Source organism: Festucalex cinctus, chromosome 12, assembly GCF_051991245.1.
Source record: "Festucalex cinctus isolate MCC-2025b chromosome 12, RoL_Fcin_1.0, whole genome shotgun sequence".
In the NCBI taxonomy this organism is placed as follows: domain Eukaryota; kingdom Metazoa; phylum Chordata; class Actinopteri; order Syngnathiformes; family Syngnathidae; genus Festucalex; species Festucalex cinctus.
The window spans coordinates 11,174,140-11,202,085 of NC_135422.1; the positions used below are offsets into that span (position 1 = coordinate 11,174,140).

The 27,946-nt window shown below is 39.6% G+C and overlaps 1 protein-coding gene across 1 annotated transcript in view; it reads left to right on the forward strand.

Annotated features, from left to right (window-relative positions):
- The window catches only part of pacrg (PARK2 co-regulated), a 154,209-nt gene that overhangs the window by 110,258 nt on the left and 16,005 nt on the right, over positions 1 to 27,946 (forward strand). The window lies entirely within an intron of this gene.

Sequence of the window (27,946 nt, forward strand, 5' to 3'; positions counted from 1 at the left end):
AGCATTTATCTTACGCTATACATTCTTCAACAAGTCTGTTCAATAGGCATTCACTGGAAGCCTGCACCTGGAGCGGATGACTACATCTATTGACGAGCTCAAATTGGAGTGACAGCAATGATGTGAAGTGTAAAGAAAACAAAAGCAACATTGTCGATATTAAAAAGGTTTTGGAGTACCGTTAATTTTAGATTAAATTTCGGCTGTTTGTATACCAAAGCCGTGGAGCCGAGTTTACCACTGCACTGTCAGTGTTAAAATGTTGCTCGATACTGAACGCCTGTTTTTATGGTTACGTTTTTATGAAAGGTTGGCAGCGAAATCCAGATCAGAGTTTGCCATTCCGAGCCGTACAGTGGAAACAAGTTTTTTTTTAGGCCTCTATGGCTTTCACAGTGTGCGCCTCTGCAAAGATCCATTTGGCTAAAAAAGCTTCTTACATCATCTTTTCCCTTTCTATTTTGTCTCCACTTTGACTCGTTTCTGCCTCCTCCCTCTCTTTTGTTCCATCCTACGTAAGCACAGCCTACCTTCTTTCTACTTTTGCCTTAGCTGGGTAGCATAAGAAGCCCCGGCCGGTTTTGTACTCCTTTGCAGACCACCCATAAGGCAGCTCTCTTGTTGACCTCGGCAGCATGAATAATTCACCCGGCGCATTGTGCCACCTCTTGTAACATCCCGACCTTCAGCCCTCCCACGGATGCCTGGATGGACACTTTACACACTCCTCAAGGAGCTTCCACCGGCATTCAGTCCCTCTCACCTCCTATCAAATATTTAGCCATCGAGGAAGGGGAGTCGCACATGACCGGCCTCTCTTTCATATGCTCTGCTTGCTCCTCTTGCTAAATCTATCTTCAAGGCGAAGAGCGCTTGAAACATTTAGGTATCCTCCTCCCCATCACACCCGCCTCACTCCTCCCCAAGGGGGCTGGCAAACACGCTGCTTGAGACTGCTGCAACAACAGCGCTGTTATCTTGTTTAAATCTGTCTTGGAAAAAGAATACAATGTTTCGAAACCAGACCTGACATTTCCTTTCATAGCTTCTAATAGTAGCAAAACAGATCGGTGACCTGCAGGAGAGACAACTGACAGGATACGTGCCAACGCACATTTGTCTGAAATACGAGACGCTCGCTCTCTTTATCTCTTCGAGTTTTTTAAGTGTGTCAGCGTTCTCATGGTGGTCACTCTGACTGTCAGTCGCGGTGATGTGTCAAGAAGCGTTTGCGAGTACAGCGCCTGATCTCGGCCTGCCTTTTTCCCTACATGTTGTTCTGTGTGAAAGATACAGACACTGTATTGGATGTTGACATCAAAGGTGGGAGAACCTGGGGTCACACCCTTACTTACAGGCAGTGTTACACTTCTGTTGGATGAATGCAGCACAGATTCATTTCATTGTCACACAAACGGTCAACGTAACTTTCTGTATCAGCATCTTTATGGAGATTATGACCAAAATGCAATGGGTTATTTGCCTCCAATTTTAGTGTTAAAAAACAAGTTTTTGTATTTGTTTATTTTTTTTACATAATCCTGCTAACTGTATGTCAAAATGACTGTTGTGAAAATAGATGGTGGGATAGTCATCAAAAACTGTAATTTTCTGTTTATGATGGAAATTAGCATTTTGCTAAATCTGGTGCAGCCATCTTTTTAATGTTACTGCACACTGTCCTTCTAATAAACCAAACCCAAAACCCAATGAAGGGTGTAGTGGTAATAACATGACAAGTGGTCGCCATCTTTGTGGAATTTTCTTTAAAAAAAAAAAGAGAAAAAACCCCCCCACAAATATTTACAGTTTTCCCTCGCTATAACGCGGTTCACTTTTCGTGGTCTCGCTGTATCGCGGATTTTTTTAAGTGCAATTTTGCATATTTTTTTACAGTAATATACCCATTTTATAAAATTTATGAAGTTGTGAACATTGTCAAAGTTTGAACAAGAGAGAAATGTGAGAACATGTAAATGCCTCAATGAGAAAAGTGTATAAATTGTGCGGTCGGGGATTTTAGAGCCTTAAAACATTTATAAGAGTTGTAAAACATAAAGCTAACTACTTCACGGATTTCATTTATTGCGGGTATTTTTTGGAACCTAACCCCAGCGGGAAACGAGGGTACATGATGCCATTTTAAAACCCCTGGGCATTATCTTATTTTGAAATGACTTGGTCAGAACCATCAAAAAGCCCAAAACGGGTCACAATAACGCCTAAGGGTTGGTTGACGTACCAATGGGGTATATGCCACGGAAGAGGCGGGACGTGATTTTGCACAACAGTTTATTTCCGGTCCGGGTTGCGAACGCGCAACTGAGGGGCACAAGGTCGGAAGCACAATTATTTTGGGCGCAGCCCACACGTCGCAAACCGAACCGGAAACAAACTGTTGTGCAAAAAACAGTCCTGCCTCTTCCGTGGCATATACCCCATTCTACAAAAAGCATTAGTCATGAAGGCCACTAGCCAGATGCAATATTTCGCGTTATTACCGGACGCAGTGCATTCTTAGTGAATATACCCCTCTGTTGTTACTTTGTATTTTTTGTTTACAAAGACTCCGTGTTTCCCAACTCCCGTGCTTGTCTGCGTTTGGGTCCAAATTCTGCAGCTCATGTGACACATTTCCATCCTGGCAAAAAAAAATATTTTTTTTTCTTAATTTGCTTCCAATTGTTACAAGTATGCATAGCAAAATGTATACAAAGAAAAAAAAACATGCTAGTTCAAGTTATATGAGCTCATGCAATGAGATCATTTCAACTGGCACAACTTCAGCAAAGGCATTTTGGACTTGGGAGTTGCTGTTAAGTGCAAAAGCTTGAGCATTGATCGAAGCGTTTAAGCGCGTGTCACCTTTACTCCAAACCCTCCTCACATTTTCAGCTCAACATTTCATCAAAAAAAAAAAAAAAAAAAAGCTGATGCGCATATTGATCGCACCCAAGCCTATCCGAAAACGATGTCAGAGTACTCACGGATGAATAAGTAATATTATTGCATCAGATATAAATGATAAGTATTGAGTTTGCGAGCGATGACGCACACTCCACCAATATGTGTGTGTAAACAGAGATTTGGTTTCCAATATGGTGGCGTGCGCATGTGGGGGCGTGTGTTGATTCTAGCTATAGCAGCAGTCACCGCAGGGTGGGCTTTTATTAAAGAGTTGTAATGAGTGAGAGCCATCAGAAGCCAGCTTGCCTATTGATTACCTATAAAGAGCACTCAGTGGAGACGCGCCGTGATCCATAGATAATGCTTTGCACGCCGAGGCTGGGCTAAGCCTTGCTGCCGCCACGTCTCAGGTTTTGTCGAGCCTTACGGCATAGATCTTGTGTCACTTCGTCTAATGGCTCTTTTCCCAGACCGGTGAGCCTTTGTGGATGGGAATGATCAGGGAATGCTGACTTTAACCAGCTCTGTCACATCACATTAAAGAGGAACAGCTTTAATTTTTTTTTTCCTGAAATTGGTAATACCATATTTCCTCAAAAAAAGTGGCTGTGACTCGAATAGACGCCATGCAGCAATTATTGCTGGCTGCATTATCCCATTAAGACAAAGTAAGTCCTCTATCAAATAGACACGGGAAAAGAACAGGGAGCAAATGTAATTATCTCAGTGAAAATGCTTTTGTTCGCACATTCAGATTGGTAATTGATGAGCCATATTTAGGAAGGAAGGAAGTAGGGATGGGCGAAATGGCCGAAAAATAAAATATCCACGTTTGCAGTCATTCGGGACGATTACAGTTTTAATCGATTTTAATCTAATAAACCCAACAAACATTTATTTAAAGGTTTCATTTATTTCAAAATAATTCCTGTGCAAAATGTTCAAACAACAATAATGTATATTGATTCTAGATCCGTTTTAACATAAACTTAACATTCATAGTTTGTGCTTTAAATGCCACAATTAAGTATTTGGTAGCTATTGGAAACATGTACTGTAAACCACTCATGCAGCATTCTGCCACTTGAGCAAAATTACAACTCACAAAAACATCTGGATGTAACAGACCATAAGAACCACAGCTTTTAATAATCCAGCAGACAAAACTCGATGTCACGATTTCGCTAATTTTCAACGATTCGGTTTTTAAAATGCCAATGTATCGAATTAATTCAATTTATTGCCCAGCCTTATTTTGAAGCGTAATGTTGTAAGATAAGTGTGAAATGTTATGAAACCGCTTTTCGTTGAAAGTTGGTGTAATATTGGTGAGATTGGGACAACTGTCGCCAATGAATCATGCCGTAGATGCAGAAATGTCACTGCAAAGAAAGACGACAGTACATTATAAGGAGAGCAAAGGTCTTGAATGTGGGGAATGTGGAGATTGAGGAGCCTCCTGTCAGGTCCACACAACAAACAAAAAACCTCGAAAGCAATTCACACATGCACACGTGGTTCATTTCAATGCAAATAAGTAGTGTGGGATTCCCATACTATAGTAGTGCACGCACCGCTGGGGGTCTCACCAAAGTTTCAGCATCACTAAATTCTTCCGCTGTCCTCATAAAAAAGGGGTTTCTCCTCACTTCATCGGCTTGATTACAGCAATTAAACGTGTCCGTTATCACCCGCTAATTACCACCAGCACTCTGAAGTGCTCGAAATAGGCTTCACCAAGTAATAGCCATGGACGTGAAATTGACCTAAATACATCAAGATCACTTTTCACTCCCCCCCCCCCCTCTGTAACACTTAAATCATCTCTCAGCACAGACATCTCGCTGAAACACATCATCTCGGTGTGCTCCATTGGCCTGACATGAATAATTACCGTTTTGTTTCTGAGGATAGAAAGATGTCTTAATAGGTGGCTCCACACATGTGTGATTTGAATGTAGTTGAATTTTGTATGATAATTTAGCTGAATTTATTGTTTACCCTGAACATTATTATTTTTTCCACATACATTACATATTAGCCAACCGATCAGCCAACTTATCAATGAGTTGACTTTCCACATAAACGTTTCAAGCTTGAAATTGACTAATTGTGATTGTTGTTTTTTGTGTCTTGTTGGGGACTTCCATACTGTGCTGAAAAATTATCTGGATTTTATATCAGTGTGATAATAAGCAGGGCTGCTCTATTTTAAAGTAAATAATTAATCATGAATATTTTGGTAATGATGGAAATTACGATTAGGACGACAACCTTTTTTTTGGTACAAAACAAAGAAAATGTTTAAATGTAAAAAATATTGAGACAAATAAAATTATTTGAAACACTATAATTATGCAAGTTCTTTTTGATTAAAAACAATTCTGAAATTAGTTATTTTAAGATTTACAAAAGGTGCAAATGTATAAATTTAAACAACTCAAACAACAACAAAATTTGTATTAATATTTTTTTGTACAATTATGCTGATTTTGTAATTGTGGAGTGTAGTAATTGAATTTGAACAGCCCTACTATTAAGGGAGCTCAAAGCCGGAATCATAAAATGGATGCAATATTTGGTTTACCGCAAAGGTCCCCTCCCCTCCGCCGCCTCTTAAATTAATGAATTAAAATAATATCACCTGAAACTGTAAATTTTGGCACTATCTGCCCTGCCCCCAATAGTTGACTTAAAAGAATATGACGCAATCTCCAGTAATGACCTAAATTATATCATTTTTAATTGTAACGTTGTTGCAAAAGACTCAACTCAACTATAGAGAAAATTTGCTACAGTTTGGTACGAGAAAAAAAAATGCTCCCCTAAATCTGACAAACCTCAACAGTTATTGTCACTTTCTACTGAATTCGCTTTTAAGAAAAAAAAATAGTAGAATTCCAAAGAGGGGAAAGAAAAACGCTTTCATTTTCTGGCAGTTGCCAATAATTTGGTGACACAAAATGTTTCTGCCATTAGAACCTCTTCTGTTGTCAAATGCGCTATTTTTGTAGCTAAATATAGCTTTCAGACATGGCACCAACATCCCACCAACCTCAATGCACTTCTTAACTTTTTTGGACAGTTTCGTACTATGTTGTAAGGTTGCGTGGGGTTTATCCGAGGTCAGAGCTGATGAAGTGCGCCCCTCAAGAAACAGACATGCAACGGCTCAAAAGGATTGACACGGTGTGGCACCGCTTTGCATCGGTGTGATTAGTAAGCTCCTTGATGTGGTCACGGGCCAGAAGTCAGTGTGACACTTAGCGCTTGAACGGTGGCCCATTGAGACAAATAAGACCAAGCCGGGATGCATGATTACACATCACAATGCATCCCTGCCTACCACTTGCACTTCTTTTACAAGCTCAAGAAAGGGTTGATAATTGCCCCTTAACCCAGGAACGGGTAAATTAGTCAGCAAATGCCTTGCTGGGATAATGAGGCCACTAATGTCTCTTTGTTCACTCGAATGGGGTTACAAACAAAACCAGGAAACGCTCAAAGAAATAATTGAAAGGCAACATATTATGGAAAATTGACTTTTTAATGACTGTATACAAATAGTGAGCCCACACATCAAGTGTGAACTGAAACAACTCCATCAGTCTTGAGTTATATGCCTATTTCAAGCCAAGTCAAGTTTATTTTATATAGCTGTTTCAAAGGGCTTCCTTCACAAGCTCACAGTTCTGTTATCGATGACATCCCTTGGTCTAAAATCCCATCTGGGCAAGGAAAAACTCTTCCAGGATGACTCGGTTTCCGAGCAGGCAACATTAATGGCATGGTATACTAAATAAATGCTATTTAATCTTAGTTTAATCCGCATGAAAGTCCATTTGATTATAAAAAGCAACAACCTCACTTCGCCTATTGCTACCTCGAGGGTGGAGACAAGAGTAACCAGGCTAAAATCCTGTTATCAGTAGGTAAGAGAATAGTTGCTGACTATAGGTCATTGGTTTAACCAAATGAAAGAGCGTAAACGCTTCTCCAGTGGCAAAGCTGAGGCTCCGCCCCTGGTCATTATGGTAAAGAAAACCAGACCAACCATTGGCCCAACAGGGTTTATTCGCCAGCATTGTACAGGATTGGCCCCTAAAAGTGTTCCAAATTGTGATATATTAAAAAAACAAAAAACAAAACAGTATGTCTCCTCTAATGGCTCTAAATTAGTACACAAAATTACACATAACCTCTTAATTTCAAGACATCGCTAAGAAGACACTTTTATGTATTTATTCAAGTCAGGGCTTCTCAATCACACACTCAAAGTAAGTTAATATACCGTGGTGAAGGAGCCGAGCAACATTTCTCAACAACTGAGAATCTCAACATTTGTGATCGGGAAAGGACTAAAAAAGAACAAAGCTTTTGATCAAATCCCTGTGGGATTGGCAACAAGCTGCTTGAGAAAGAATAGAAAAGAATTGTCTTTTGTGTGAGAATGCTTCATTAAAAGCAGCCTTCCTGCTAATGCTTAAACACCCAAACACCAATTAACAAGCGCTTTAATGGAGATGAAGTTTGAGGCCGCATGACTTTAAAGTGCAAATGTATGATGTATTCTTCTGTATAATAATTCATTCATTGACTGTTGAGAATTCTGTCGACTGTGTGGAAGGGACTGTCAATTAAGGGTGTATTAAAACAATTCAAGCAAAATGGTGTGCACCACTTGGTGGAAACAGCAGAGGCACTTTTGATTCACTCTAAGTTAGTTTTTTTGTTTTTATTTTTTAACTAACTCGCACAAACACGGGGCGGGGAAGCAAACTCACGCCAACCGGCACTGAAGGCAAGTGATGGTTCCACTCCACCCGGAGCCCTCACTCTAAGTTAGTTTACTGATGCAATGTGATATCTACTGTGTTAGTTTACTGATGCAATGTGATATCTATCTATCTATCTATCTATCTATCTATCTATCTATCTATCTATCTATCTATCTATCTATCTATCTATCTATATCTATCTATCTACATAGCTATTAGCTAGACAGCTAGCTAGATATGTAGTTACATAGCTGCTAGCTATTTAGCTAGCTATGTAGCTATCTATCTCACTACATAGCTAGACAATTAGCTTGCTAGCTATCGAGTTAGACATCTAGCTTGATAGCTGTAGCTACATAGTTGGCTAGCTAGTTAGCTATCTACATTTCTAAATAGCTAAATGGCTAGCTAGATATGTAGTTACATAGCTAGCTTGCTAGCTATTTAGCTAGCTATGTAGCTATCTATCTCACTACATAGCTAGCTTGCTAGCTGTCTAGCTACATATGTAGTTACATAGCTGGCTTGCTAGATATGTAGTTATCTATCTTGCTATCCATCTATTTATGGGCAATAAAAAAGAGGCAAGAGGTTGGATAAAATTTATTGGGGGGGTCTTTGATGGTCACTGAACGAGACCAACTTCCTGCTATCTTTTCGCCTTGACGGTAGCAGAAAACATTTCAGCGAATCAAAGTGTTGAACACTCCTCAGGCCTTGGCATCCACCATCTTCCCCTCTGCCCGCTTCAGTCATGCAGCCGCCGCTCCTCCAGGGATTTTGACTTGACTCGAGTCTACCAGACACAGCACCTGTTCCGGAATGCCGTCGGGCTCCCAGATACGGTGAGCGAAGCCCCCTCAGCTCTTGTTTCCTGAGCGGCCGGCGGTATTAACTCCAACCACAGCAGCAGCCCCCTATCTCCTCACGCCCACCAACCCTCCTTTAGGTGCGCTTTGACAGAAATAATTGAGGCAGGGAGGTGCTGGGAGGTTAATGAAGCGCTCCCAACACACGGTTGACCTTTCCCCAGCCTATGTGCACATCATCGCAGCAGCATAAGATTATTTTATTTTTTTATTTTTTATTTTTTTTTTTTTGGGGGGGGGGGGGGGGGGGGGGTCTAAATGAAAGCCTTTAAATAATTTATCTAACTATAGTTCCCGCCAGGCCCTTCATTAAAGATTGGCCGTGACATTTCCCTCCTCTCCCGCCTTGCCTTTCATGCTTGCCGCCTCAAATCCAGTCACTGTCGATTTTCCCCCCCCCCCCATGTCTGATGCTCTCTCTTTCTTTCTCTCTCGCTCGCTCTGTGTGTCTGACATTAGCCGCATTAAAGATTGAAATCTTCTCAACAGGCAGGCGTCCAGACAGGAGCTGTGATTTTGTGAAATTGAGCTTATTCCTGGCTTTGAACGTGTCGCAGATGAACTGACAGTCAGATGGGCGTCAGGGAACATGAAAACGGATTAATCGGCCGTTTAGGAGCTAAAGCGAACATTGACAATCAACATTCCGGATGGCGGCTTGGATTAAAAAAAAAAAAAAAAAAAAGTTAACTACCAATTTGGAGTAACATGTTCAAGGTTCAAAATGAATGAACGAATGAAAATCTATCAAAGTTTTACAAAGTAATGACACACCACATTCGGCATGTTGCCCAGCCGCATGCCACAAAAGACGGAAGGAACCAGGCCACATTCATTTAGCACACAGTCACAAGGAATGCAGTCCTACATGGTGATTGATAAAAATGGGACACGACAGCTGTTCATGTTCCAAACTTGATATTAACATAAATTGTATCACATAGGTCGCTACATCGGTTGAGTGGTTGGGGGCCTTTATGTATGATTGGTTTATAATTCTGAAAAACTGATTTCGATGTTTAGTTGGTTGGGTTTGTGAGATCCGGAAGTTTGGATATTTTATTTTTTTCTTTCTTTGTTAAGTTAAAAGCTTATTTAACTATCTTCCTATAGGAAAAGCTTCCACTGTGTCGGGAATGTGTGTTTCAAACTATTTAAGTCCGAAAGGAGCTCAACTGAAACATTTTTAATTCCCTAACAGCCACCTGTTCTGTGTTCGTGTCAATCAAAGGTTCTTTATTACTTTGAAACGGGGGATTTAAGTGCTTTTACAATGTGCTTAGTGAAGGATGAAACAAGGAGAGGATACAATTCAAGACGATAATAGCAAAAAAGACGACTTCATTACCTGAGTGTCCACTGCAAGAGTCTCTGCTCTGTGCATGCCTTCTTTTTTTTTTGCTAAAGAGAAGAAGCAGAGGGGAACGCTCGGGAGTTGATATGTAAATATCTCTTACATAAAGACACATGACCTAATTATCTTGCCACCGTAAGTGTTGCTACACGAGAAATAAGCCGCTGACTCGCACGCAGCTTTTGACTTTTCAAAAAATGAAGGCGACAGCATGGTGTCATATGATGAAATTAGCTTTAGTGATATGCGTGGTTATTAGAAGATACTGGTTTATTTGCAAGCCCCGGACATGGTCTTCAATTGAAATCTTCTCGAGAGATTCCTGAGGATATTTACTACCAGTGGTCTCGAGTTTATTTTTGTTGCTTTAGCAGTTCAGTGTTTTAAGTCTGAGTATTGCATCACCAAGCATGCTTAGAACTTTTTATTGGCTACATCAGCTTTCCCATAACGAATGCAGAATATATTCTGTTGTCTAAAGGATTAAAAATGTTGTATCTAAGTCAATGTTTCCAATATTTCGTTTCTGCTGAATCCAGTACATTCATATTTGAATAAAAGCCTTAAAAAAAAAAAAGTTTGTGTGAGAATCTAGTTAAGCAAATAAGCAAGTTATTCCATTTGATATTTTTTATATTCAACTTGCATTGTCACAGCTTGTAAAGGGTACCAAACTAACAATCGGAGACCGCTTCACCAGCAAATTTAGTGTCTGGTTTGTTATATTATAGCCTGGGTCTGGTTTACTTCGGAGGTTGAGTTCAGCGTGCCACATTCTGGCTACAGTTGTAAGTTAAGTATCATACAGTTAGTGTCTGACTTAGTTGAGTCGAGTTTTGTTCAGTTTGCCATGGTTTGGTTTAGCTCAGATTTACTTTGGATCACCATGAGAAACCTGTTTCCTGTTTCTCGTAGAAAACGTGTAATGGATGTTTATCAGCATTTTTTGAAGGAATTTTGTGGTTTACTTTTCCCCAATGCATTTCAGTGGCCATCAATTATATGCTGCTGTTTTGTTTCTTCGCAGGCCAGCCGGGTCCGTATCACCCAATTGACTGTAGTTAAGTTTCAGTTTGGTTCACCATGGTATGGTTAGTCTGGTTAAGTTTGGGCTGACTTCTGTTGACCACCATCTGACTGCAGTGTAGTTCAGTTTGGTTCTGAGTGTTAGTTCAGTTTGTATTGGATTTAGTTGTCCAATATACGTTTGAGTGTCCTGTTTGGTTCAGTTTCCTAAGATGTGGATAGAGTAGAGTTTAGTCTGGATCTCGATCTACCATTATGAACAGCACCCGGCAAACCAAACTGCCTTTTTTGTTTACTCGTTTACTTGTTTCCCTCCCTCCCCCTCCAGCAACTTGCTCATTCATCACCCTGACATCCTTACACATCACTTCTGTTTCCTTCTTTGTCACTCACATTAATAATTTTCTTTCCCCCTCCTCCTGTCTGATGCAAAGTGGGTTAATCCTATTTGTACGTGTTTGTTATTGAAGGCGGCTCGGTAAAGTGCTCCGGCGTGTCGCGCATTCGGGGGCGTCTGTGTTATGTCTGCGTGCGAGCGCGGCTAATTTCCAGCCCGCTAAGGGTCCTGAAGGACTAAGCTGCTTTTGACCTGATAAGCTCATTTAGAATTCCACACTAATTATGACAGGACGCCTTTTGGGCCTTCGCCACATAAAAGGAACAGGTCCTGGCTGCGTGGGCCCGCCAGAGATCAAAAGGGTGTTGGGTGGGGTTCAAGTGAAACAGAAACAAAACCGTAAGGGGATGTTAAAATAATAAACAGGGGAAACAAAGATTCCTTGAGAATTCAATGTATTTGGCGATAGAATAATTGATTAGAAAAATAAAAAATCAATAGTGACAGCCCAAGATGCAGCGAGCTTCAGAAAAAAAAAATGTTTTTCAGTAGTTGTATCTGAAGTTCATTCCGCTTATCTTTTATCGGAGCCCACAGCATTGAATGGAGTTACTGAGTGCCAACTCGAAATGCGGTGAGAGTCCATTTTTTTTTCGTAGGCAGCCTTGTATGAATCAGGTTGTTGAACAGATGTATACTGAAGGTCCATCCATGTGACTGTTGGTGTCAGTTGATCCTGGATGTTTTTTCTTTTGCCGGTGTTGCGTTGCTAGCTGCTAGGCTCTCTAGCTGCTAGCCGCTAGCAGCTCGGGAGCTAGCGGCGATTCTGTGAAAACATAGTGTAATGTTCAAAGAAGGCTTGAATTCTTGGCTGATCAAGTTTCTTTATTCACATTATCGTTTAGTTATATATATTTTATACAACACAGCTAACACAGCTATTTTTCTTTGACAAAACAAAAAATTGTGTTGCACTGAAACGGGTTGATGGCATTTTAATTCATTTCAATGGGAAAATGTATATTTTTGTTATGAGCTTGGTCACAAAACAAATTGAACTCGAACAACAAGTCAAGGTACCACTGTTCCTGGTGGAGGTAATTATTCATCGTTGCTGACTTGTAAGGCTAAAGTGAGGGCAACAGGGAGCGGGTCCTGATATGTCACAATCTCCCTGGCAACCAATCCTTCAGCCACACACTCCACACACACACACACACCTGCATTTTTTTTGCATCCTCAGATTAAATCAGAAGGAGGCTCAGGAAATTTCTGACCTGGTTTCTACATCTTTTTATTTCTTGTTTCACAGTGGGTCTTGGTGTTTTGCTCCTTGTGCTAAAAAAGCTCTCAGTGGTGACCCTGCGCTCGCACCTCTGTCATTCCCCTCCATTTACTTTTTCCTCCTTCCCCGGCGTTGAAAGGCAAAGCAGCGATGTGAGCGTGGCACTTTGCTCTGTGTCAACATGAAGCATCCCCACTAATCCTTGCGAATACTCTCACTACTCTACTTCAGTCCAAAGGCCGTCCTTGCCAAAACTTGATGAGGCAAACAACCTCATTTGCTTATTTACTTCCTGTGCCCACATGTAACCCGAAAGCTGAGACAGTTTTGATGGTTTTGTTCAACAGTGTATTTTACAGGCGAAGAATTATATTCAAGGATCAAAGAAAGTTATGAGAACAGAATTTGAATCTAAATATACTTAATGACAACATTTTACTCAAGTAAATATCTGTTACAAGTAGTTAAAGGCAAATAGTAAAATGTGGTTAATTGCGATTAATTACAGAATATACTGTGATTAATTAGTTTAAAAATTAAATGGCTTTACAGCTAGGGCTGGATATCAATTCTAATTTCCTCAATCAATTCGTTTTAGATTCACAAGAGTTCAGTTTGATTAAATTTTTTCCAGATTCGATTCGCTTAATTGTAATATTATATATTCTTATTTGCAGCGTAACAACTCCCAAATAATTTTTCCAATTAACATTGTTCAAATTTCAACTAGCTTCAAAAATTCACGCCTCCCGGGGTATATATCGTCTGATTCCACATAGAGTATTTGCACAATTTAACATTTAATATCAACTTTTCCCCATTCATTTTCAATTGGACAGACATTGAACTTTTTCTAAGTATCACTTTCCACGCCCACTTCTATACATATAACTTAGCATCATTACCAGGTGTCTGATACCTGGCGGATACCAGGAGGTCATAATTTCATAATGTATCTCTAGATTTACTTCATAAGCATTCCACATGCATTCAAATCTTAGCATTCAGCTTTCAGCATTCCCACGCAATTTCTCCAGAAATTGCACTTAGTCTAGTGTCTTCTAAGATTGCCTTATTTTTATAAAGGCTTTCATAGAATTAGGCCTGGTGTGTGTTGTCCTGGCAGACACGCAAACATTTGGACCCAAGTGGCGCCAACCATCTTTGGCAGCGTTTAGTCTCTGGACAGACAGAGCCTCCCAAAAGGTTTGCGCCACTGTGGACATCCACGCATATTGCACGCGTGTGCTCATGTCCACTTTGTTACTCATGCATCTCTTGTGTACAACTCTGCAATTGTGCAGTCATGCAATGTGCTTTATGTGCGTGTGATGTGTCCTCGGAAGCTTTGTGTACGTTTGTGTGTGTCATGACATTTAATTGGATGCTGGTCAGCGTTTGTCATTTTTCACTCCCGGCGACCACGTTTGCATCCTCGGCTTCTTCCGTCTTCCTTTTCATCCTTCCCCGGTCGTTTGAGAAACAGCAGAGGAATCGATCGGCGGTCGCAGCCTCTCATCTGGCTGCCTTCCTTCCTTCCATGTGTTCTTCTCGCACACATCGATGGGCCTCTGGAGTGTTGGACTGTGTACACTAAACACACGTATGCACATAATGTATGAGCTGCACACTTTAGGGTGAGGGGAGTAACCAGAAATACAGACATAGTGGTTCCTTGAAAGGTTCATTTGTTCCCCGGCCACATTCATGACTTAAAATTACTTTTTTTAAATCATTCTTTTAGAAATGAATGGAATTGCCCATCAATCCGTTCCAGCCTTCCATTTACTAGTGAGAGGCTGATATCAGAGGATTTATACAATTCTAATTTAACAATGACTGTAAATGATTAATTATTTTATAGATCAAAATATTTTTTTGAATACAATTTCACATTGAATTCTCACCTGCCTTGATTCTTTGTTATTGCCTAATGCAACACAGTCTGTCATTTAATGTAAGAAACTTGGTAATGTTTTAACATTCCATTATTGAGATGGAGCAAACCCATTAATTACTGCTTGCTTTTAAGGGCTTTTTTTTTTTTTTTTTTAAGCTTTTGACGTTCTAATCTGGTTCGTGCACAAGCATCTTATCACGGCACCACAGAAACTGTAAGGCATCATTAAAAGGGAAAAGTGTGAAAGCGACATGGAAAAAAAAAGATTCAAATGAAGTCAAGATAAGGCGAATTCTTAACAAACCTTTAATTTGGGAATAAAATAAGCATAACATCTCAAAGCTTGCATCTCTCCAACAAAGAAAATGTCTTTGATGTGTGAGATAGTAGCGAAAATACTTTTTTTTTTTTTTTTTGGTGGGGGGTTGCTTTTATTCTAAAGCAAGTGGTGATTAGTTTGATAGCAGCAACACACTCGCAGTCGACAGGCATAGCAGGCTGTCATTTGGGGAAAAGAGATTGTTCCGGAAAGCCCCCCATTACAGTGCACAAGGTTTCAACCTCAATTATGTGGAGATTGTATATATATTTATATCTAGTAGTCAAGCAGCTAATGAAAATGGAGGAGCGCGTCTCCTCCAGAAAATGACTTCTTTTTTTTTTTTTTAAGACATGGTGGCCATCTATTCTCTTTTACGACTAGCACCTCTCTGATTGCCTCAGCTTTTGAAGAGCTGACGTCGCTTGGGGCAATGATTCAACGGAAAATCATTGGGCGACTGTTGGAACCCTATATATATATATATATATATATATATATATATATATATATATATATATATATATATATATATATATATATATATTAGAAGTGTTACGCCTTCGCAAGTAGCGCGATATTTGGAGTGAATATCCGGCCACAACAACGGCTCCATTGTTCATGACTTATTGAGCAATTACTTGGCAGGCCACTAGGGGCAGCGCCTCATAAGAGTGGCGGGGAAATGGACGGAAGTCTTCAGGTGAAGAAGACTCATGAGCTTACTTTTACTTGTGGAAGACGTTTATCTGTCCTGCAGCTGACTCACTTTTTCATACGTTTCTATGAAAAATATGTATTATATCTTCAATTTTAAAGTTTTAAAACACATTTTACGTTTTGACTTTTTGAAACACAATTTCTGATTTAATTGGATTGAATATTTAAGTCATTTTACAAAACGATTTTTCTCATTGAAAAAACATCAGTTTATGATTGAGTAGTTTTATCGTAGATCATCGTGAATTTATTGCCTGACTAATATATTGATAATCGCGGTATCGTAATAGCGTAATATTGTGAGATAATCGTTATTGTGAGCCTTGTATCGCATATCGTATCGTATCGTCAGGTAGCCAGAGGTTACCACCCCTAATATATATGTGTATATATATATATATATATATATATATATATATATATATATATATATATATATATATATATATATATATATATATGTATATATATAGGGTTAATTTTTGATTTTGTGAAAAGGAGCAAAATCTCAATGGAGGCTAGGGCTATTATTGAACTGCTGTCATTTTTCATTTTGCATGGATTTGCAGTTTTGCACACACCCATAAAAAAATACCATCAATACAAATCAGTCATTTGTAGACAGAAAATGTGGTCAAAGGGAATAAAAAACAAAATGGCGGTGTGATGTTTGTGTGGCTGTGTGTGGGGGGGGCGCGTGTGAGTGTTTGAGTGCTCGTGCAAGGCAACCAAGTGGAACCAAAGAGTTGCATGGTACACACCTGACAAGGTGTTGACATCCTCGATTCGATGTCATCCGGCAACGGTAGAGACTCTCAAACTGTCAGGCGTGGAGAAAAATGAAAGAAGCTTGTTTCTTTTTTTTTTTTTTGCCTCACTCATACCTTCTTATTTTAATTGCGTGCGCTTCTGTCACTGCCGCTCAAGAATTCACTCATAAAAAGAGAAATACATCCACTGTTCACACTCTGGAGGCTTAGCTCCTATGTGAATATTATGGATATACAGTATACGAATCATACTTCTGTCCGCAAGCCCATCCAACAATCCACAAAACAAAGACAATCCTGCTCATACATGTATGAACAGTAGAGACAGTTTTCTGAGTAACATGTTTAATGTGACTGAGTGGTTTGTACATTCGCCTCACAGTAATGAATGTGGGGGTGTGAATCCAGGACCCAGCAGGGTCCTCAGTCTGCAGTTCAACAAAATTAAGAAGTCTTTCTGCAACTAGGGGTAAAAAAAAAATGTTGTTTTTTTTTACATATAATGAAATCTAGAATACGCAGACCTAATCAGTCAATCAGCAGTACATTAACCTTGGCGGTAAGTTGATTTTGTTGTTTGCAAACACGCACACAGCCACAAATCCACACACGTTTTAATCCTGGACATTACATTACTAATAATGTGCAATCACTGTTGTTTACACTACAGCCTTCCTGCAATCGAATCCAATCAGCGCGTCTGTTTTACCTGTGGTCAAGAGCGCGCCTAATCATTTGTCATAAACGTCGCCCTCGGCCTCGGAGAATGATGCGTAAACAACTCTGTCTCAAACTTTTTACACCGAGTACTTAGCTCTCCAAGTACCACCATAATGACCAACATTAAAATACAGAAGCATAACAGGTCTAAGTATTGATTTAAAAAAAGAAAAAAGAAAAATGAGGCAGCAGTTTTGTTGCTAAAGTAAAAAATATATATTTAATGCTAGAAAATGCAATTCCTGGAGAAATTGTGTATAAATGCTGAAATACTGAATGAATACTTGAATCATGCAGATTGATATGGAATTAAATGTAACATTGTGGTATGATACGGAAAGTTATTGAAAGCTATGGAATGATGTGGAATGATATTGGTGAAAAATATGGATTTTTTTTTCTATGTGAGAATATTCATAATGTAGAAAATTGGTCACAAAGTGAACTGAATGACACTGGAACTGATGTGTGAGTCTGTTACATTGAATGTGCCATTCGGAATGAATAGATATTTTTTGGGGGGGTGAAAAATATGGGATTGTGGATAGACTGCATGTTTGGAAGGAGAACAATAGTAGCACACATGGTGTAAATTTTTGGAATATGTTGTAGCTGGAATGGTGGGAATCGGTTGAGAATTGCGGAAGAAGAAGCATGTCAAAACAGTGAGGAGAAGGAAATATAAAGTGGCGTAGAATAACATGCCTTCAGCATCCACACAATTATTGAACACCACTGTAGCATTTTTGATATGCCATTTAAACATTAAGATTAAATATAGCATTTTTTTTTTCAGCTGTACTTAAAAATGGATTGAATTGAAATGTGTTGCACGTAGAGGGTCAGCGGGGTTGATCCGATCCGCCGGTGACAGCGCGCTGATTAAGAGGTGATTAAGAGGTCACACCGACTGTCCACTCTGGCGTAGGGTGCGCGTTTGGGTGTGCAAGTTCAAGCACGGATCACCAACCGATGTTATTGTATTTAAAAAATATATATATATATTTTATCCGTCTTATTTAATAAGCTACTTTTTGGTTCAAAGAAGACGTTGCCAGTATATAAACATCCATTCATACATCCATTTTCTGTATCTGTTATACAAATTTCCATTATACAAAGCTTGACTTTCAGTAAATATATATCACTTTGTGTACTTCCTTGACACCAATTTCTATTTTGAGAAGGGTGTTGACTGCATCTTCAGAAAGAGCACAAAAACCACAAAATGGAGATTGTTGTGTTAGTGACCATCTTTCAATCCTATCCAATCACTTCCATGGACTTTTGCGTGGCTGCCCGAGCCACATAGTGTGCCAATACGAGGCCGCTGCGCTTTCATTCACACGGCAAAGCAAATGTCCCAATGCGCGATTGCAGTGTGAACTTTTCAAGAGAAGCGTGTGCCATGAGTGATGGTCCACTCTGTAAATGTCACGCGGATGCGACCATCTCACGCCTCCGCCCGCCACTCACGCTCGTTCCCTCTTTATCCACCTTTTTTGTCCGTCTGGATGATGTTGACACTTCCCTGCCACATGCTTCTCTTATTGACTTTGCTTGCATGTTGCTCCACTGCTAATTACGTTTATTTGATTTTGATTCAATTTTCCTTTGTCGCATTGTTCTTCTATTTTATTGAATAACAACAAAAGAATATATCGTTTTTTTTAATTTCCTGCGGAATTCTCTTGGGAGCATTCCTTCATTTAATTCGTACGGAAGTTAATTTGTCAGAGTGAGGAACAGGATACTTACTAATCTGTTTAGCCAGCTTTCACTCCTCTTTCCATGTGATATTGAACACATCAAAATTAAAGATGCGGGACATTACAACCACATAGAGGATTGTGCTTACTTTCCTGATTAAATTTAATAGCAAACAAAATTCAAATTTCCACTATGCGAGGATGAAAGACTACTATTATAGAGGTATTGAATTGTAATTGTATTGGATCTGTTGGCGTGGGTTCTAAGTATAGTGGGTGAGTATAGTGTAACTTTCATTTTCTTGATTGTTTTGGTTTATTGAAACGTAAACATAGAAACACATTACCAAATATAAAATATAAGTTGAAGAAAGAAAAGAATCATATGGTTCAGTATTTCAATTGGCACTATACGAATAAGCCGGAATTGTTATTCACCGTTAGTGGAATCTGCAATCGACTTCAATAACTACCCACACATCAGTGAAACTGTGCGGATGCTCTCATACTTCTGAATTCTCATCTTGTTTGCGATGTGAAATAAACACAATTAAAATAAGCTAATATTGACCGAAAAAGTCCAAAGTAGAAACTATTTGATGAAGCTCTGTGCAATGCATGTGTCCCGGTCCTCGCGGGCATCTGTGCAGACTCCAGCAGGCTCTCTGCTTGTTGCCGTGTGTTTGGCTGAGATATGGACGCTCGCTGTGAGAGTGCCCGCCCCGCACGTTCCTCCTCTGTAGTCCTCCCACTCCTCTTGGACGTTGAACAAATTGATTTTGGCCGTTGATTATCCCGCAGGCGTGTTTCATGACTTACGACTGACTGGCTTCCGTCCACTTTCTACTGCAGTGGTGGCTTACCCCCGGCTTTTGAACGGGTCTTCACTTGGTTGTTTGGTTGATCTGTATGATGTCAATCAAATTAATAGGGGGGAAAAATTATAGCGACGTTGGTCAATACCTTTTCAGACGAGTATTGAGTCGAACACATAAATACAAAATGAAAAGATTAATAAATAGCATGGATAAGAAGCTAACATTGCACTAACCATGTGGTGAACCTGTATAAAGCCTGTATAAAGTCATGTTAACTCTCGGGATTGTAGCAATTTATCGACTACTCAACTGTACTATTCGATAGTGACATTTCAAATATAAATAAAGATGACTTCACTTGACAAAAGATAATCCGCTGGAACAGGGGTCTCCAAGTTCGGTCCTCGAGAGCCCAGTTTTCCATGTTTTCCATGTTCCACTAACACACCTGATTCATGATCTGGATCGTTATCAGGCTTCTGCAAAGCTTGCTGATTAGCTGATCATTAGATTCAGCTGTGCTAACGGACGGAGACATGGAAACACGGAATGCATCTATGGCTCAGCAAATTCTCGGACCATCAAGGCAAATTTTCATATATCTGTATCAAAAATACGATGGTTGATCATAGCAGTTAGCCTCGCTAGCTTCAGCTATTCAGATGGTGGCACTAAGAGCAAAGTATTTTTTTAAGTGGTACTTACTGCAAAATTTTTCAGAACCACTGCTCTAAAACATGAAACTATAAAAATGGTGGCGTTCTGGGGGGCTGGATTACATTTCATTTCAATGAGGAAAATTGATTTTATACATACAAAGCATATGAGTAAACTTACAAGCTTGTTCACAGAATGAATAGATTCGTAAGTCAAGGTAGCACTGTACTTAATTTGGCATGTGAACTTCCGTCACCCGTCGCCAGCTGCCGGGCTTACCCGGCGATTCCCGTGGGCTGTGTAGTCGAAGGCTGCGGATCAGCTGCATTATCTTTCTCCACTGGATGCCTGAAACATTACCTGAGAGTCAGAGTAGAGATATGAGTCATAGGGATCAAGATTCATATTAGGCTGCTAATTTCTTGGATGTAGTCTGGAGACGTTGCTCTTTTCACCTTTTGGTCTCCGGCGGCTCAGCAAGTGATAGAACTGCGTAGAAGTTTGGCCTTCACATCTTTGGCTCTTTCTATTTGATTCTCAAATGGTTTTAGTTTTTAACTAGGGAAAAATTGTTGTGGAAGGTTGTTTTTGCCAATATGTGTGTTTCTTGTGTTTGCTTTTATTTTGAAGCCAGCCAACAATATTGCATACATTGAAACCAGGAGTGTTTTCATCACAGATTGCATCAGACAAGTTGCCCTCTGTTTGAAAGTTGTTGTTTTTTTTAGACAAAAATAAAACAAAGTAGGTTTGATACATTTGAGTGAGCCTGTTGTGTTCATATACTGTTTCAATGCACTAGACTGCATGCAGTTTCATTTCCTTCTATTAAACTGCTGAGGCAGCTCAACATTTTATTTGTTGCATCATTTGTGGCTACAAGACCTTTGGCAAAGGTTTTGGGAAAATGACATAGCCATGGTAGTTTGCTCTTGGGAAGTACTAAAGTGTTTTTGCTCTATGTTGAGAAAAAAAAAATATTGAATTGTGTGTGACACAAAGTGGCTTGGGTGGCACTCGAACAATTGCTAATCAAGTGACGAAACTACATAGAATTTTGGTCTTGACTTGGTGTTTTGTTTTGTTTTGTTTTGTTTTTGTGGGGGGTAGAGCAGCAACAATCTTTTTTTTTTTTTTTTACCCCAGCATACTATACTATAAATGATTTTCTATCTCATCATCTCCATGTCGCATATTCCATCCAAGATAACTGGAGTCAAACACCATGCGGCGTCACTTTAAATAGCCATTAGCATAACCAGCGGCTAACCAGTGGTACTCGGCAGTCATCTTCCTGTAGAAACATCTGCCGCATAACTTTACATAAATATGACACTTTCTTTCTGCGAGTGTAATTATACCACTTCTCTTAAATCAAAATGATTTTCAACAGGCACTGAAAGTCACGGAGGCATAAAATCCACATGTTACCGTACAGTACACGCATAATGAATATTCAGGCAGGATTGGACAGCAACCAATGAAGCATTCATCATGAGCTGAGGTGCAGCTGCAATAGCGCTTTTTTTTTTTTTTTTAATTATTATATTGATATAAATGATCTTCCCATCAAATGACTAATCAGCCTCTCTGTTTAGACTCTCCTCATCTGGAGATCATTATGCATTAAAAGATGAGAACCTTCATGGATTTTTCTTAAAAATTAGATGTGCCTCATAATGTGGTGGAATCTCTAAAGTCAAAGAAGAATTAGTGCCCGAATAGGTTTTTTTCAAGTTAATAAGTGGTGATGATGATTACCATAGAACAGGTAATGACATAGGACCCATCTTTGTAAAGCTGATCTGTCACATGAGGTGCGGCGTTGCTATATAGTTCTTTGTCTTGTGCAGAAGTTGTCAGTTGCTTTGCAGTTGCTATGTCCCTTATGATGACGAAGTTGTCAGTTGCTATGTTAGTCAACATTATTCCTTATTACTAGGGGTGTTAAAAAAAAATCGATTCGGCGATATATCGCGATACTACATCGTGCGATTCTCGAATCGATTCAATAAAAAAAAAATCGTTTTTTTTTGTTTTTTGTTTTTTTTAAGAGCTCAGAATTGTTCATTCGGTAGTCTTACCGATTCAACGTCTTATCATCATTGCCTTTTTTTTTTTTTTTTTTTTTTTTTTTTTGTGTGAATCGATTTTTAAACTTCCATTTTTAATGGAAAAATATTCAACAAAACGTCTGACTTCGGGTTAGGATTCACACCTTGAGCATGGAAGAATGTTATATGAATGGAACATTAAGCCTTAATATTTTATTTTAATGCTGTTCAAACATGAAACAGATTACAACCTCTATAAGACTGAAATTTCAGATAAATAAATAATACATTTTCATATAAATCTTACACTCTACAAGCTTACTGATTAGTATTTTCTAAATTTGAATGGAAAAAAATCGCAACTATCGACTTATAAATTTGTATCGGGATTAATCGGTATCGAATCGAATCATGACCTGTGAATCGTGATACGAATCGAATCGTCGGGTACTAGGCAATTCACACCCCTACTTATTACTAACTCTATTTAAACTTTTGTGTTGCAATTAGGGACAGTACCAGTGATGGCAAGGATTAAAATGTGATAACGATTGCATAGAAAAATTAATTTATAGCTGATCATTAAAATTTGGAAGTAAGCCCAGATTCCATTGCAATTCTGAAATGCTGAATTATTCAAATGCTGACAACTACAATATCCTCTGCTCTTACTACTTTTTTCCTCTCTCTTGAAAACCCCCAACTCCGTCGTTCTAACAAAATTCCTCCTTTCTCCAAAGCACTCGTTCCCCCGCCGAAACACTTTGTTCAGGTTTAAACTGCACGTTTTTAACGAGGTGAAGTTTTTCATCTAACGCGGGGTAAGATTAAGTTGACGATCATTTGTGTGAGGTCACAAAAGTGTCATCACACTCCATTTGTAGCATGAAGACGAAGCAGCGATGAGGGAAGAGCGCCGGCCTAAATGAGCGTGGTAAAGGACAGACAATGCGACGTCGATGATTAAGTCGCCGTTCTGTCGTCCTCGGGCCAGGATGATTTTCTAACTTTATCCATCTTGTATAGAACGTAACCTCGTGCAGCCCGGCGAATACATAAAACATAGATCAAGAGGATGGAGGAAGAAAGAAAGAAAGAAAGAAAGAAAGAAAGAAAGAAAGAAAGAAAGAAAGTGTGCTCTCTCTCTCAAATCTAAGGTTGATTGCACTGAAAGCAGAGGCAAGTGAGGGGGAGGAAAAGCTTTGGAGAGTTCAATAATACATCTGATGTAGTTCTTCTTGGGTGCGACACACACACACACCTTATGTAATCCTAAAATATCCGTGTGTATGCCGTGGGGGTCAGTGTCCAAATGCTTCAGAAATGCATAACATTGTATCAACATTATAACGTAATATGTCATCTTTCGTTTCTTAGTTGTAACAAGGAAAAAAGCCTTGGCTGACGTCATCGTGCTCTGATCGTTTTAGTTTTCCCCATGTTACTCAGTTTGCTCCATGTACTTCAGTTTCCTCAATGTACTCTGGTTTTATCCGTGTACTGTGGTTTTCAAGTGTATCCACTCAGGTTTGTTTGGGTACTCTGGTTCATTTAGGTACTCCAGTTTTCACCTGGGTTTTCTGGTTTCAGTTCTCCCCAGGATCTCCAGTTTCCTCCATGTAGGGAGACCGGGGCTAGTTGTATCACTATTTATACTTTGACACTTTGATACTTTGACTTTTGTTTCTCCAGTTTCCTCTGATTTCTCATGTGGTTTTCTCTCAGATATTCTGATTTTCTCCATGTATGCCTGTTCCTTCGGGTACTCTGGTTTTAGCCGTGAACTCCGGTTTTCTTCAGGTACTCTGGTTTCTCTGAGTACTCCAGTTTTACCATGGTTTTTCTGGTTTTATCTATGATCCTGCTATATAGAAGTTTTCTCCATGTTCTCCATTTTCTCTCATTTTCGTCATGTGATTTTTCTCCCGGGTACTCAAATTTTCTACATGTACTTTATCCATATACTCGGATGTTCTCCATGTACCTGTTCATATATATATTTTTTTCCAGTTTCTCCGTTTTACTATACCTCTTGATTTTTTTTCATGTGGTTTTCTCCAAAGTACTCCAATTTTCTCCATGAACTCCAGTTTTGTTCAGGTACTTCAGGTACAGTTTTCACCATGTGTCTCTGAATTTCTCCATGTACTCTTTGTTTGCTGTCTCTCTCCAGATTAGTCCAGTTTTCTCTGCCTACTTCAGTTATCTCCAGGTACATGCTGGTCTATGATGAATGACCAAAGCAAATAATGTAATAGTCAATAATTGTCTTCCTTAAACATCAGTTGATACAAAAACAATCCCAATCTGTCCAAATTACAATTACAATGTCAACATTATGTCTTCCTATACTGTCGCAAATGTTAATTAATTGATCCTCTTCGTAAAGAAATTAATGAATAACAAGCAAATGCTCTGACGCTCAAGCAGAGGCGTGAACGCCAGAGGAATGCTGATTTCCTGGTGAGACTTTCTCTCAAAGCGCAGATGTGCACCCACCCTCGCCCTGCGCGCGTTTCGATCGGAAATGAAAGCCCCCGCCACATCACCTCCCCACCCGTGCCCCCAAACACTAAGAGTGTTTTTCCAAGGTGTCTGCTCGGTGGGGAGATGATTTAGTGTGTGATTTCGGGAGGAGATTCCTTAGTGGATCCCGCTAGGACGGAGCACGGGAGATTGGGAGGAGAGATGAGTGGAAATGACGAGTGCAAGTCATTTGATGGAGCGCTGGAGTGGGAGACCGGTCCGGGTAATATGAGTTTGCTTGCTTCCATATACACACACACAGATCCACCTGAACCCCCTCTACATAGAATCATCCTGCAGATGAAACGTGCTGCAGGTTGTGTGTCGAGTCAGTGTGTAAGCCTCAGGGCAGCAACGTAAGCTACTGATCTCATTTGGCCACAGATGGACTCCTAACACACTCCCATCAGTGGACAAATTTATATGCCCGCCATTAAAGCCAGCTATTTCCCTCTGTTGCTGTTCTGTGTGAAAGATACTGATACCCAATAGGGGGTTAAAGTTAGCCTGCAAATTTGTCACGCAGTAGTAGTACCACAGGCCGAACACAGGCAGTTGCAGAAACGTTCATCCGTTAAGACACACAAAAAAATATATTAACTCATCCACTCCCAACCATTTTCACTGAAGTTTTTTCCTGGATTTTGACTGATTTTGCAAGGCCCGCGGATTATTATGTTCTGTTGCTATACAAATATGGAACCTACCAAAAGAGAGATTAGAGTCTCTTCTTTTATCAGGAAAAAGTATATTCCTATCTGTTTCCGCTGTGCAGCAATTTGCAATAGAACATAGCTAGGTTTCATCATTATTCACAATTCTGCTTAGAACTGTGGGGAAATCAGCTTGTTTTAACATGGCCTGGTTGATCTCTTATACTCTGCTGCCACTCAACCATTTTCTGCAGTAGAGAGAGTGCACGAAAGCCTTATCTATGCTCTGGCATAAAAAAAAAACAACAACAAAAATGTATAAATACGTCTTTGGGGCACTTAAAACATTTAAAATATGACGTATTTATACGTTTTTGGGAGCTAATGAGTTGACAAAAAACACATTTTGTAGTGAAAAGCTATAGTTATACATACTACCAGAAATCATTGTAAAATCATGAAAAATTACGCATAAATTAACATTTAACATGTTTACTTTTACTTAAGACTCCATGTGCCTATGGAAGATGGCAAAATGGGGAAGCTAGTTTAGTACTTTGCTTTAAGTTCTTTTTCAACTCAACTCAACTTTATTTATAAAGCGCTTTAAAAACAGGCATTGTTGTATGCAAAGTGCTGTACATGAAACAGAAATGGGTTGTGCAGTAAAGAATAAGGTGCCAAAAACAAGAACAAAGCAAACGTTTTTAAGTGCGTATACAAGTTTGTTTTTTGATACAAGCAAATCAATTTTACATCAGTAAATTAATAAGAAGGTCCTGACATCACATAACATCACATAGCATCTTTCCAGTTGAAACCAGATGATGGTTACATCAGTACAAAACAGACACTTGACCTCACGGTCATGAACCCAAACTTAACCCTGGCGCGTGACCCCAAACATGACATATGATTGATTGTTTCCTCAGCACAGGTGATGTCATTTTCAGTCGACAAGAAGTGGAAACATTAGCTTTTAAAGGTATTAATTGTTCCTGAAACAATAATGAAGTTATCACATTAACTACAGACAAAATATTATCTTCTTACTGTTGAAAATGGCTCAATGAGTCAAGTATCTCTTTAATCAAAAACCAACTGAGGCATCCGAAAACCAACGTCTCCATATGATTGTGTGATGCCGCATCACTATGTGAAAGCATACACAGAAATGGCCCCTCTTCATTGAGCTCTGCGCCAAAGACATACAGTCATGACTCTGATGTGGCAATATTTCGGGACCTCGATGTGAAAAAAAAAAAAAAAAAAAAGTCTTTTGTCTCCCTTTCTCGCTTCACTCTGTATTCATTAGACTCGCCACCCCACCAAATCCCCCCTTTGCTCCCTCGCACACTCCATTTTCTGTGCTTGGAACCATCTCCTCTATCCCATCACTCCATTCAGTGTCTGACCACACACCATTACCCAGCCTCCTTTGCCTCTGATCAATCAAAGTCAACAGGTGCTGTAAATTGTGTCCTCTGGCGAGCCGCGACTGCGCTGACTCCCATCTGCGTTCGCCACCCCAACCGCCTCACACCTTCTTCTTCTTCTTCTTTTTTTTTTTTTACCCCGCCTCCAACCTCCCTCCCGCTTTCTCCCTCTCATTCGCCCCAGTTTGTCAGCCAAGCAAGACTGTCCGTGTCTGTGGGACCATCCTTCATCCACCCCGAATTCTGTCACATGGCTACTCTCAGACAAATAGCATCACGGTAGATAATACAGCTACAACCACAAATGGTGCGTTTCCATCTAACAGGTCTAAGGATCAAGCTAAGAATCGCAAAATACTTGCAGTATTGCTCTTGTGAAGGGTGTAGAAAGAAAATGCCCACCCACCATCTTTTATATTTCCACCAAATTGCTCGGTTCAGTTTTGATAGCTAACATGCATCAGCTACATAACTAGTAGCACATTTGCTTGAACGATGTCAAGTTGTTCAAAAATCAAGGACACGGCGAACGTCTCGCACGATGGAGCGTCTCTTTGGCAAACGGTGGAATTTTCATGTTTGCCTCCCACCCTCGCCGATGCATTTTGTCGGTGTATGTTCTAAATTTGTCCATGCTCCGCTCACCAGGTGGTGATTTCAAACCAGCCTAGATTGTTTGCGCTTTCTTGTCGTTGGAAGTGGCAGAAATAGGGCACGGTTTGCGTCACACACACAAAAAAAGAAGCGCTTCTTAGTTATTTATGTCACTGTGTATTAATTGTGGTCGTTGTTTTCCTAGTGCGGCAACTGGTGGAATTTGGTGGCTTGAGAAGGTTTCAATTTAAGTGGAGGAGTTTATCATTGATACCTTTTCATACTATTGAATACATGTGGACAATCTTATGAGATTCAATACCAGAGCTGTTTCAAAAAAGATACTCGGTTTTATATTGAAGTTGTCAAAGAGCAGTTTTTTAACATTGTAACTCTGGACTTTAATTAGCTATTTGGATTAAATTAATAGTTGTTAGCTAAAGTTTGACCAAAATTGTCATATTTTATGTGATGTCCAAAGAAGTTGTTTAAATAGATTAGATAGATTGGTCCA